Source organism: Brienomyrus brachyistius, chromosome 2 (assembly GCF_023856365.1).
Source record: "Brienomyrus brachyistius isolate T26 chromosome 2, BBRACH_0.4, whole genome shotgun sequence".
Lineage (NCBI taxonomy): Eukaryota > Metazoa > Chordata > Actinopteri > Osteoglossiformes > Mormyridae > Brienomyrus > Brienomyrus brachyistius.
Window position 1 is genome coordinate 2,264,706 of NC_064534.1, and position 13,089 is coordinate 2,277,794.

Here is a 13,089-nt window from a genome sequence, read left to right on the forward strand (position 1 = left end):
TGGGCTTAAACAGTTTGAGTGATGAATACAAAATATAAAGCTGCTCTTGAAATGCAGGAGGACACTAAAGTTATGTAAATAACGTTAAAGCTGCAGTGTATCATTTACATCGTGATGATGAACGAGTGATGATGAAATAAAATCGCGGCACGAAAAACATGCAGATGAAGCCTCTAACTAATGTAAACAGCATAACGAAACACTGGGGTGGCGGACGATGAAAAAAAGTCGTGATGTTTGGTCTTTAATTGTCCAGTGTTTTAATCCATAAAGCATCAATAACTGTACACTGGTACAGAATTTATACCAAGCCTGTATGAAGAAAACATGGTAAAGTTTGTTAAAGTACCAGTTCAAAGTGCCCAATTAAAATGGTACAGACACTTCTACTGAAGGGCAATATCAGGCATAAATCAGCCTCATATTAAAAACCTTATTAACACAAAACTGTGTGTGAGCACTCTGTTCATCTATAATGTGTCATCTGAATTTTGATTGGACAGGTTTAGTTCCTAATGCTTGTCTGGGTGCTGTGTGGCACAGTGGAATAATGACTTTGGCAAAGACAGTTTTACACCGGTGTGCGAGTCCATTAGTCTTATGACACTCAGGTGTGACCAATTAAATAACACTTCGACAAAAGCATCTGAAGGGATATAGGCGGTGGACAAGGGGAATATTTTATTGCTTCCCAGAAGGATTGTACTGTTTCTCCGAAAGAGGCGTGTACTTTAAGAAAAAAAAAAAAAACATTTTTAGCCGTGATTTTATTACGCTGTCAAATTCAGTATATGCAGTGACCTGCGAAAGAGCGCAGCAGCGTGATGCATTGTGTGAATTAAACCAGAAAACTGCTCCGGTACAGTTTCTAAGCAACTGGCTCGTCGAAATCTCATAAAATGTTGCAATACCTTCGCCACAAGGGGGTGCCTCTCACGACCCTTCGCAGCGATCTACTGCTGTTTTGTGGAGATGCTTTTCATTTCAGTGACTTTATGTAACTGTCCCAAAAGCAAGAACGAGAGGAGAGGAGACAACTCCAGATAGTCTCTGTCATGTCATTTAAGACGTGTTTATATTTTCATTGTTTTTTTCCGAGAGAATCCGGTGAATATCTCATATATGGTTTTTGTGTTTAGACAGCGGCTTTCAGTCTTCCGGTACTTGGGGTGAAAAGTCGCTCTTTAGGCACTTTTGAAGTTATCACAATATATTTATTTTTTATATATTTATAAAACTGAACATTACCATGCTACCTGCCAAATAAACACAGGCAGTCTCTTTCTGTGTGTCGAAAGCAGATATCATCCTGTGGCCATCCTCTGCCCTACCGGGGGGGTTATGGAGGTGGTGCTGGTAAACAGACATAGACGTCCATCTCAATTGATGGAGGTGCTGCCCTTTCAGATGTGATTTTATTGCTTCAGTCTACCAGACAGCCTACTCTAAAAAAAACACAAATGCTATGTTGCTGGATCAGTTAGCGTGCCATATAACTCACACAAACCTACTGTCCTAAGCGAGGCAGGAGCAAAGACCTGTCACTTCGCAAAGAGTGAGGCTGCATGTGTGTTCACAATTCCCAACTTGGTTCTCTCACACTGGTGCTCAGTTCTCCAGAAGAAGCACGAACAGGTGTGCTCTGCTGCAATGCAGTTGGTTCTGACAGGGAGGGGGCGATGTGGACTTCAGTCATGTAGTGGTTCGAGTGCCCTGATACCGCATGAATGTGTGTATAAATCCTTCCTACTGCTTCATAATCATACTAGTTTGGTCACGACTAATTATACTCATTACTATCATTCAAATGTCACCCTCGCCCTCAGCCTCTACTGGGTATGCTACACCCCACCTGCAGCGCTGTGCCGTCTAATTGTTTAAAACCACAGCATTCGCTTGCGGGCTGCTGTTAGAAAGCCGGCCTGTGCAGTGTGCCATCTGCCGGGACGCCTTCAGATGCATCAGATGTGGAAGCGTTTCAGATGCCATTTTAAGTCTGATTACGACAATGTCTAGCGCCGTGCTAATGGTCTTCCCAAGAAATAGATGGGTGCTCATTCACAGTAGCCATCTGAGAAATCCAGACTGTGGTTCAGCGATTCCGGGGTTTAATGAATTTTCCAGTAAGTACACAATACAGGCCACTACTGAGTTTGAAAACAAGCCAAATATATATACATACGTAAAAGAATGTCAACCCTCGCGGGTTTCTCAAAGCAGCATAATATCTCCGTTTAGTAGTTGATATCAGAGCAAATCAATGATTTAAAACATTCAGCTAATAAATAAATGATGACGCAGTGTCCCTTCTGTGAAAACGCCATTGGCTGCCCCGGGAGGTTGCCTGGGAAACGGGAGGGCGCGTGAGGTGTTGCAGCGTGCCGGCTTTAAAAGTGCATGCTGACAGGCTGCAGAGCATCCACGCGACGCATAGCGGGCATAAAAGTGCAAGGCGCTATACACGCGTGTTTCTGGCGTTAAGAGATTTTTTTTTAAAGGTTAGGGTTCGACACCCAGTGCTTTCGTTTTTCGTTATAGTCGGTACGCGTTAGGCGGTGATTGCGCTCTATGGTTTACTCCGTGTCGTATCTTCAGCCATCCTCGAGTAATAGTGATTTTGTCGTAGGTTTTAATTACTTCGAATCAATCGGATACAACAGTCCCCAATAAACTTGCCTATGAGCTCATTAACAGTGCACTTTTCATTTAAACATTGTATACGTAGGAAAAAAATCAAATATTCCAGACTTAGATTATGCCTTTGGTCACAGTAATATGTTTAAATCATATAGCCTATAACATTTTTAGGTGGTGTTCGTCTAGAACATACTACAGTCACATTTTATAAGTTATTTGTTTTCATCTTTCGACCAAAGACTAGCATGAGAATAATAATAACATCCGTTTAATGCTGGAATTTGATTCCATGGTACGATTAAATCCTCTTGCGAGTTCAGGGGGACCCAGGCGTGCCGTAGTGCGGTTAAACGCGTTTCCCGACCTGGCTACGCTATTCTGCTACGCAGAGGCGGAGCCAATGGAGGCGCCCCCTGAAATCGAATTGGCTCCTTGGTGCCCTCCCTCTATTTTAATTGGCTACAAGTGACGTCGATTGTAGGATGCAGAATACAGATTTCCCAAATGCACCTGAGTTCGGTAAATATAATTTTAACAGTCCACGAAATTGCATGAGTACAGAAAGAGAAATGATTAAAGTATGCATGATTTCTGAATCTTTAATGTGCGCCTGCTGAGTGGCTTTCTGTATATGGCTGGGTGGTTTAATACGCTAACAGCAACCTCTCCCAGTCACAGTTATGGCGGACCGACCCTCCGACGAGAGCTTTCACCGGCGAACCCCACGCTTTCTGCTCGAATTGTCCCTGTTCACTTTGTCTTTCTGCTATATTTATAAAAACTCATGCTTGGATCCAGCAGTATCTTCATTTTGTATCTTCATATTGTAGAACTGTAAAATAAAATTAAAAATAAAAAGTGATACATTTAAACCAGGACTTGCAGGAAGCAGAATGATGGTGATTCGTAAATTATAAAGGGGGTACTACAAGACTCTGGGTGCCTTAGACTGGGAGGAGTTCATTACACTTGTTAGTAGCAGAATGCAGCTCTTCTAAAGCATTGATCTTGAAGTCCTGACTACTGTGCTGTAGGCAGAAGGAATGCAGAGTTGATTGATAATTTTTTTTTCCTGGAAGACATGAACAACAAAAAATATTTACTGTTAGTTGTTATATTTAGGCCTGTATAATTTAAGAAAGCGTGGCGTTTTAGTCTGTGCACATAATAGAATGACTTCGGTAAGATACTGTGTCCAGGATGCTCCCAGCAGCCTCTACTACAAAGCGGGGTTACTGGCTTATCGGGGTAACTTGTCGGATCCGCCACTTCGTAGTACAGGCCACTGCTGCAGCCAGGACTGAGCCCGTCGTTTTGCGAGGCCTGCAGGTAGACAAACCCAGATTAGTTTTACACGTCCTTTATCAGGTCTGCTTCTATTGTTCTTTGAACGTAAATTATTTCAAAACTGGAAAAAAGAGCATAAGGAATAATATTTTTCCGGAGTGTTTTTAATGTAACATTTAGGCTTCCGAACACCCAAAATACTTCACTTAAGAGAATAATTTCCTAATGACACTATTATTAATAAGAATTTATGTTTTGCCTTTGCAAACTATATATAGGTCAATTGCCTTGTCCGGTCTTATTATTGTTATTGTTGTGACACCGATTGGCACAGGTAGGAAAAAGGTGATGATCGTTAGGCCCGATCACCTGGGAAAGTTCGGAGGTATTTTAGCCCCAATGCCAATTTTCCTTCCAAAAGCGAAGCCCCAAGTAAACTTGACTTAGCCCCTGATTTTTTTCAATAGCTGGAAATACCCCTGGTAACGATCCACTGATGGCTACAGCTCTGGGGAAGGCACCAAACAAAGAACCATGCAGGGTCTGAAAAACAGCAGGGGATATGCGGCTTTTCGGGGTAACCTTTATGTAAGCTGTTCAAACCCAATTTGAGGACTGTTCAGCCAATCAGTCCTCCAATTAGTGACCTAATTAGGGCGTTGCAGTGAAAACCTGCACATACATCTGCCCTTTGCGGATAAGAACCATAAGATAACAAGGGAACAGGGGAACACTGACAGCAGGGCTGGACAATGGAACAGATTAACAAACAAAAGATTAATTTGGCGCAATGACTGATTAGTAAACAGAGTGAATGCAGGCATTTAAAATTCATACAGAGAATCGGGGCATGCAAACGAGGGACGGGTGTAAATTATAATCAAATTAACTAATGAAAAGGACTTGGGTCAACAAGGAACAGGTGGGGTGGATTCCGATTAACAAGCAGCAGAATTGCGAAACATTAACAAACACTAAAGGCTAACAACACTTGGAAAGACTTGGAACAGAAGTGCATGCAGAACATAATAAAACAGGACATGAGCAGGATTACCTAAAACAGGGAGATCGACTAGCGGTACGGGCTGCAAGACAGGAGGGAACAGGATGGCCAGCAAGACTCGCTTGCCAAACGGGCACTGAATACAAGGGGCATGGATGGACGAGCGCCAAACCTGACACTTATCATCTCAGTGCCTGTGGTAGTCAGACAACTACAGGTTGTTAAAGGGGTTTCCCAAGGCTGTCCGTTCAGCTGGTGGTCTGTTTGAGCGCCGGTACGCAGCTCAGCACTGCGTGTGTCTCCCTGTCGCAGGTGTGCTACCCGCTGCATGTGATTTGGAGAGTGTGGATCTGTCGCTGTCGTGGTGACATAGCAGTGACAACAGCATGTCGCAGCGGGGGATGTGTGCCGGAGGTGCCACGACAACGTACTGTCATATATACATAAAAAACAGATGAGCTCGAACGGCTGACATGCCTTCTGAAAATACGCAATGGCAGCCGTCCACAGTGCCTGTGAAAGTGATTAAGCCCTTGTTGGTAAAAGTCTCGCCGATTTAACAGCTTGAGCGCCGGCTTATAGCTGCCGGGATCCAGATCGGTTACTCCGCATGCATTTGGTATCAAACATATTGCATCTCCGCGAAATGAGCGAACCGATGTGACTAATGTGATGCAAATATTCGCGACACCTAAACCACCCCCGGCACTCGAATGCCGCGTGACTCCCATGGCGACTGAAACCTACAGTGTCATTCACTCCCTTCCTGCTGGCCCTGTGAGCGGGCATTGCGTGTGCGGGCACGTCCTCGCCACTCGCCGGCGCAAAGGAGCTGCAGTATCTGCGGGGAAGCACCGGACGCTGGATGTCGGTGCTGCATCAAATTCTGTGGACCATCAGATTCTGTGACTACAGGGGCTGCTCCGCTCCATTTGCCAGTTTTGTCAACTGTACTGTTATCAGGGTTACTGGGCCGTACTGGTGCACCTTGACTTACAGCTGACATCCTTTAAATATCCATAAGATCCATTTGATCTTTACAGAGGCTGATTCGAAATAGGCTGCATATCTCACACTAATTTTATTATCGCTAAAGTATTTTAATGAGCTTAATACTTAGCATTCATCATCTCCTACTACATTTTCAGCGCAGTGTTTGTCTGTGGGCCGGACTGTGACATAAATTTATTTTGGTAAAGGTTGCGCCTGCGCATACTGAGGATACAGGCTGGCTGACGGTCCCCGCGTGGTGATTGCGATAAAGCGCGGTGAGCCGTAACAGCGGAGTTCGGAAACTATCAGGGAGGCAACAGGGCGTTAACACCCCCCCCCCCTTAAAAAAAATCACATTTGGTCAGACATAAGACTGAAAGAGGCACAGGGCGACTTTAAGAGAAAAGGCGAAAAAATAGAGCTTAGTTTATTAGGAAGGGGCAAATCCGTAGAATACCCCAACGTAACTGGCTTGCAGGGACAGAGTACAGAGACATTGCCGTGCCTGTTCCCCGCTGTCACTCTGCCAGATGTGAGCCTGGCCCACACCGAAGCTCTCAGTCACTCAGCTGCAAGCTTTTCGCCCCACCCCCAGTGAACCACCACCACTAGTGACCCGGCTCAGCAACGCTGATTCACAAATAACTAAAGCAGAAAAAAATGAACATCCACCCATCCCTTAAATGACTACAGGCGCTCCTCTACTTACGAACATTCAACTTCCGAACTTTCAGACATATGAACGAAGAGGACTGTAAGTGCAAATTGTGTTCATTGGGCTCCAGTTTCCTGTCCGCAACATTAATTTTTTTCCGGCGTTCCAATTCCGCCTAGTACGACTTCTGGCCGCTACTCCCGCCGCGCAGCAGCGTAGCGTGCGTAGTCCCAGCATCCTAGTTCTTAGTACTTGCGTATAGCCGTACAATGATGTTGAATATGGACTTACGAACGTTTCAAGTTGCGAACGGCCGTTCGGAACGTATTTTTTTTGTGAGTAGAGGAGCGTCTGTATTATATAAACATCGTAACATATGCTTTGTATTGGATGAGCTTGTGGATATGTATCTTACATACATACTCAGCCAGTAGAAGAAATATGGGGGGGGGTGTAACGCTTTGCCTGTGTTCGGAAGGTTGCTGGATCGAATCCCATGCTCCAGGTAATAGTCACATTGCCGTTGGGCCCTTGCAGAAGGCCCCTTTAAAAGTGCTCCGAGACTTGGACCCAAACTTCACCTGCATAGAGCATGATGGGATACATGCAAAGACACATTACAAAGTGCCAGTATTTGTAGTGTTGTGTAGTATTGTGTAGTATTGGCAAACAAAGCATCATTTCATTTAATATGTGTACAACCCAGCTAATAATAAACCCCCGGAGTTTTTGTGGCTGTTTCCCCTTAACTTCTGATTTCGTCTAATACAATGTTTCTGAAGCCAGTCCTCGAGGACCCCCCCCCCCCCCCCCCCAGACAAACATTTTGCTCCCGCACATGGTCCATGTGGGGGTCCCCAGGACTGTTTTGAGAAACACTGCTCTAATCTCCCCTGAATAAGTACAGAGGCAGGGAGATGGAAGAGGAACTCAAAAGCACGTTCTCATAATTTCCTCTCTTTGAAGCTCACGCACAGCCCCCCAGAAGCTTCAAAGTGGGGGTGACACATGCCCGGCACAAGCAGGGCACCAGATGGTGTGGCGGTTAAAGATTCTGTGCACACGAGTCAGGCAATCAGATCAGCGGAAAGCTCACTGGTGTGAGAAGATAACCTGCATGTGTAGGATGGGTGGGGGGGGGGAGGTACATGGTCTGGGGTCACAGGGGGATGTTCCGAGGTGCAAACAGGAGCCAGTCTCAGATGTGCTGCTCCCACAGCACCTCATTCTTTATGGAGGTAGACAAAACACTGCTGTATGTACCAGTTCAGTATGAACACTGCTGTATATACCATCTCAGTATGAACACTGCTATATGTAATGTTTTAGTACAAACACTGCTGTATGTACCATCTCAGTATGAACACTGCTGTATGTAATTTTTAGTACAAACACTGCTGTATGTACCATCTCAGTATGAACACTGCTGTATATACCATCTCAGTATGAACACTGTTGTACACACTGTACTATCTCAGTATGAACACTGCTGTATGTATCATCTCAGTATGAACACTGCTATACCCACTGTACCATCTCAGTACGAACACTGCTGTATGTACCATCTCAGTATGAACACTGCTGTAAGTGCCATTTCAGTATGACCACAGCTGTAGGTGCCATTTCAGTATGACCACTGCTGTAGGTGCCATTTCAGTATGACCACTGCTGTAGGTGCCATTTCAGTATGAACACTGCTGTAGGTGCCATTTCAGTATGACCACTGCTGTAGGTGCCATTTCAGTATGACCACTGCTGTAGGTGCCATTTTAGTATGACCACTGCTGTAGGTGCCATTTCAGTATGAACACTGCTGTAGGTGCCATTTCAGTATGAACACTGCTGTTGGTGCCATTTCAGTATGACCACTGTTGTAGGTGCCATTTCAGTATGACCACTGCTGTAGGTGCCATTTCAGTATGACCACTGCTGTAGGTGCCATTTCAGTATGACCACTGCTGTAGGTGCCATTTCAGTATGACCACTGCTGTAGGTGCCATTTCAGTATGAACACTGCTGTAGGTGCCATTTCAGTATGACCACTGCTGTAGGTGCCATTTCAGTATGAACACTGCTGTAGGTGCCATTTCAGTATGAACACTGCTGTAGGTGCTATTTCAGTATGAACACTGCTGTAGGTGCCATTTCAGTATGGCCATCGCTGTATGTTCAGTATATGTGACCCCTTGCCTCTGACTCTGGAAACTTATCTATTCTATTCCGCTGTTTATTTGAATACTGTGTGTAATGCTTTCACTAGGGCAACCTCATCTTCCTCACTTCATTGTACATGTGCACAGTGACAGTACAGCTTGTGAGTGACGTGACTGAGATGTGGCCTCCTGCTGCTTCGGAGACGTGCGGGCTATGGAGGAGAGACAGCTGTTTCTGGGGGGGTCCATTCCGTCTCCTCATAAAGATTCGGGGCTGTTTCCATGGCATCACACTGTAGCTTAGCAAACGTGGAAATACTAAGGACACTGGGATAACCACAATCGATTCCGTTTGCAGAAAAAACAGGCTATAGAAGCTATGTTATATGAGACTTTTCAATAAGGACAGTGAGCCACTAGCTGCATTCAGTCAAAACACAAGGTAATGTTACATAAAGGTCCAAAGGGGGATTCATCTATAGGTGTCAGGTGAAACTTTTCAAATTCAAGTCAAGTGAGTATTATTGTCATACCCTCCACATACTGGTGTACAGTAGCATGAAATAACGTTCCTACAGTGCGACATACAGACAGCAAGTGACAAGAATAATAATAATAATAATAACTAAGTGGGCTTTTTCGCCATACCCTCCTGTGTCTTTTGACCCAAATGGGCTGTGTGATTCTCCTGGGCTGGGGTGAATTTTCCTGGTGAACCTGTATAAACTCCGTTCCGTTTCCTTCCCTTAGAGAAGCAGGGAGGTCCCCGATACTGTGTGGTACGGTGGATGTCACACGTAAGGACACCGACCCACTTCAGCTCCCCCAGGAACACATTTAAAATCACATTCATCTAGTGACTGAATTAATCAGCTTTGTAAGTGATTCACCTGTAAACCGGCACTTAACCTACTGAACACCACTTCATAACAGAAGAGAATCTGAGAATCCGGGGGGTGTTTTTGTTCTGCAATATGAGCTAAACAAACCAGCCAAGCAGCACCCACGGCCATGAACTGTGCCCCCCCCCCATCCCATTAATTAAAGAGAAAGCCCTAATTGGGGCACAACCTCATCAGCATGCACAAGAGCATGAACGATTAGGGGCATAAAGAATTAACTAAACCAAGTGGAAGGAAAACGTGTCAGAGACTTAAGAAAGCACCGCCCCTCCCCCCACCTGCTCTGGTCCAATCAGATAACAGTTAACAGTCAAGTCAACACACAGGTGAACTTTGAGCAACCAAAGCAGGAGCAAAGCCAGGTTCAGGGAGGTTCCCATCAATGCGAATCACTAAATGGGGAGACGCAGGTAGTAATTCAGAGTCACGGTGATACACGTTCAGCACAGGACAGACTGTTACCTTTACAATCTTCCTCAGTATTCAGCTTGCAGCTGTGATATTGCAGTTGTGTTCTTTATTGAAACATTCTCCATTTACACATCCTTTATTATGCCGTTTTAGGTTATATTGCATGAAAACATCAGCATGATTCAGTACATATATACTTTAATTTAAGTGGGGTTTCTCAGTTACTGAGAGCTATTCACACATACAGGGAGAGACATAAGCACACATATAAACCTAATCCACACACACACACATGTACATGCACACACACAGACACAAGCACAGACCACACACACATATACAGACACACATGTACACACACATACACACACACATATATATGCAGACAGACCAACACACACATATATATATACAGAGAGACACACATACACAGACACACAGGTCACTCTTTCCCACGTCTAGCTTTTGTTAGCAGGCATTGCTGATGGACAGGAGAATGGAGTCCTGCCCTCGTCTTTGCCAAGCGAACAAAGAGGTTGGAGTGGAGTGAATTCCCTCCTTTGAGGGCGTCATGGCGACATCGCCGATGGAGCTCCCAGCCCACGCCTCCCTGTACGCTGCCCCTCATGGATCTCGCCGCAAGACAGGGGAACCTGCCTGTGGCTATTGATTGGTCCAAATGGGGACCAATGCAGGAGGCCGTCTGTGGCCTTCACTCCAGATGGCACATGGGTCCAGAACAGGCAGAATAACTATTGGCCCGGTGTGGCCCAGTAGGTAGCGTTGCAGTTGATGACATTGACTCATAACCTCCAACTTTCTAGCTCAAGTCCCAGTAGGGATGTTGCTCTAAGGTTCTTGACCTGAATTTCTCCAGTAAAATGTCTGATTGCATAAATGCAGATCAAAACACAGTAGATGGTCAATAATATCCTGACCTGTATCCATTGCAGACACAGGTGTGTAATTAAGCCACACCCATTGCAGACACAGGTGTATAATTAAGACACGCCCATTGCAGACACAGGTGTATAATTAAGCCACACCCATTGCAGACACAGGTGTATAATTAAGCCAAGACCATTGCAGACACAGGTGTATAATTAAGCCACACCCATTGCAGACACAGGTGCATAATTAAGCCAAGACCATTGCAGACACAGGTGTATAATTAAGCCACACCCATTGCAGACACAGGTGTATAATTAAGACACGCCCATTGCAGACACAGGTGTATGATTAAGCCACACCCATTGCAGACACAGGAGTATAATTAAGACACGTCCATTGCAGACACAGGTGTATAATTAAGACACGCCCATTGCAGACACAGGTGTATAATTAAGCCACACCCATTGCAGACACAAGTGTATAATTAAGACACGCCCATTGCAGACACAGGTGTATAATTAAGCCACACCCATTGCAGACACAGGTGTATAATTAAGACACGCCCATTGCAGACACAGGTGTATAATTAAGCCACGCCCATTGCAGACACAGGTGTATAATTAAGACACGCCCATTGCAGACACAGGTGTATAATTAAGCCACGCCCATTGCAGACACAGGTGTATAATTAAGACACGCCCATTGCAGACACAGGTGTATAATTAAGCCACGCCCATTGCAGACACAGGTGTATAATTAAGCCACGCCCATTGCAGACACAGGTGTATAATTAAGCCACGCCCATTGCAGACACAGGTGTATAATTAAGACACGCCCATTGCAGACACAGGTGTATAATAAAGCCACGCCCATTGCAGACACAGGTGTATAATTAAGACACGCCCATTGCAGACACAGGTGTATAATTAAGACACGCTCATTGCAGACACAAGTGTATAATTAAGACACGCTCATTGCAGACCACCTTTTCAACAAGTTAGTTCACCAGATCTGTGCCCTGCTCACGCTGCCCTGGTCGTCTGTAAAAACTCATTGTCAGCTAAGAATCTCGCTGCAAGTTCCAAGGAGTTTCCACAAGCAAAGTCAGCACAAGGACTATTCAATAGGAGCATAGCATGCCTAAGATCACCATGTGCTATGCCAAGAATCAGCTGGAGTCGTGTTCGCCCAGTGCCTATGGGATCTGGAGCAGAGGAATCAGCGTCAGCTGGAGTGATGAGTCACCAGCTGGCAGAACCATGGGGGAGTCAGGAGTGCGCTACCTTTCCGATGTGTGGCGGTGGAGGGATGATGCTCAGCTGCTGTTTTCCATGGTTTTCAGCTGCTAGGGCCTCTGGTTACTGCTAAAACCAAACTGTAATGCTGCCGTGCACAATACTTAACAGTTATTTAACTGAGTTCAGTTCTTTGATGGTGCTCGGGTAGAAACTTTTCAGTAGCCTGGAAGTGCGCGTCCCAATACACCTGTAGCGCCTTGCAGAGGGCAGCAGAGTGCAGAGGTGGGGGCCTGGGTGAGATGGGTCCGTGATGGTTCTTGTGGCCCTGGGTGAGATGGGTCCCTGATGGTTCTTGTGGCCCTGGGTGAGATGGGTCCCTGATGGTTCTTGTGGCCCTGGGTGAGATGGGTCCCTGATGGTTCTTGTGGCCCTGGGTGAGATGGGTCCCTGATGGTTCTTGTGACCCGTGAAAGACATCAGGTTCTGTATATGTCCTCCAGTGAAGGTAACAGGGTGTTGGTCATTTTTTGTGTTGATCTGATGACTCTCTGGAGGGTCTTCATACTAATACCCTGATGAACAGCTATTTGGATATTTTTAGCTATGAAGTGCATCAGCTGTGTCCTGTCAATGACCCACAATGTTCCGCTTCTCACGTCTCCCGGCACCCAAGTGATTTCAAACAAAACTGGCGAGTTTCTGAATGTTTGGCAGCTGTGAAAATTCAAAGTAAACCAAGAACAGATGGCTCGTAAAAAAAGCATTTAAAATATTTGTACAGAATGCACGGCCTTAATGTAGATATTTATACTGCATAGGGGTGTTACTGGTGCTTATAATTCTTTGTGGGTTTTATGAGGATAAATTCAAGTATGCAGCCAAAATATGACCAATCACTCCAACAGGCCTCCCCCTGCAA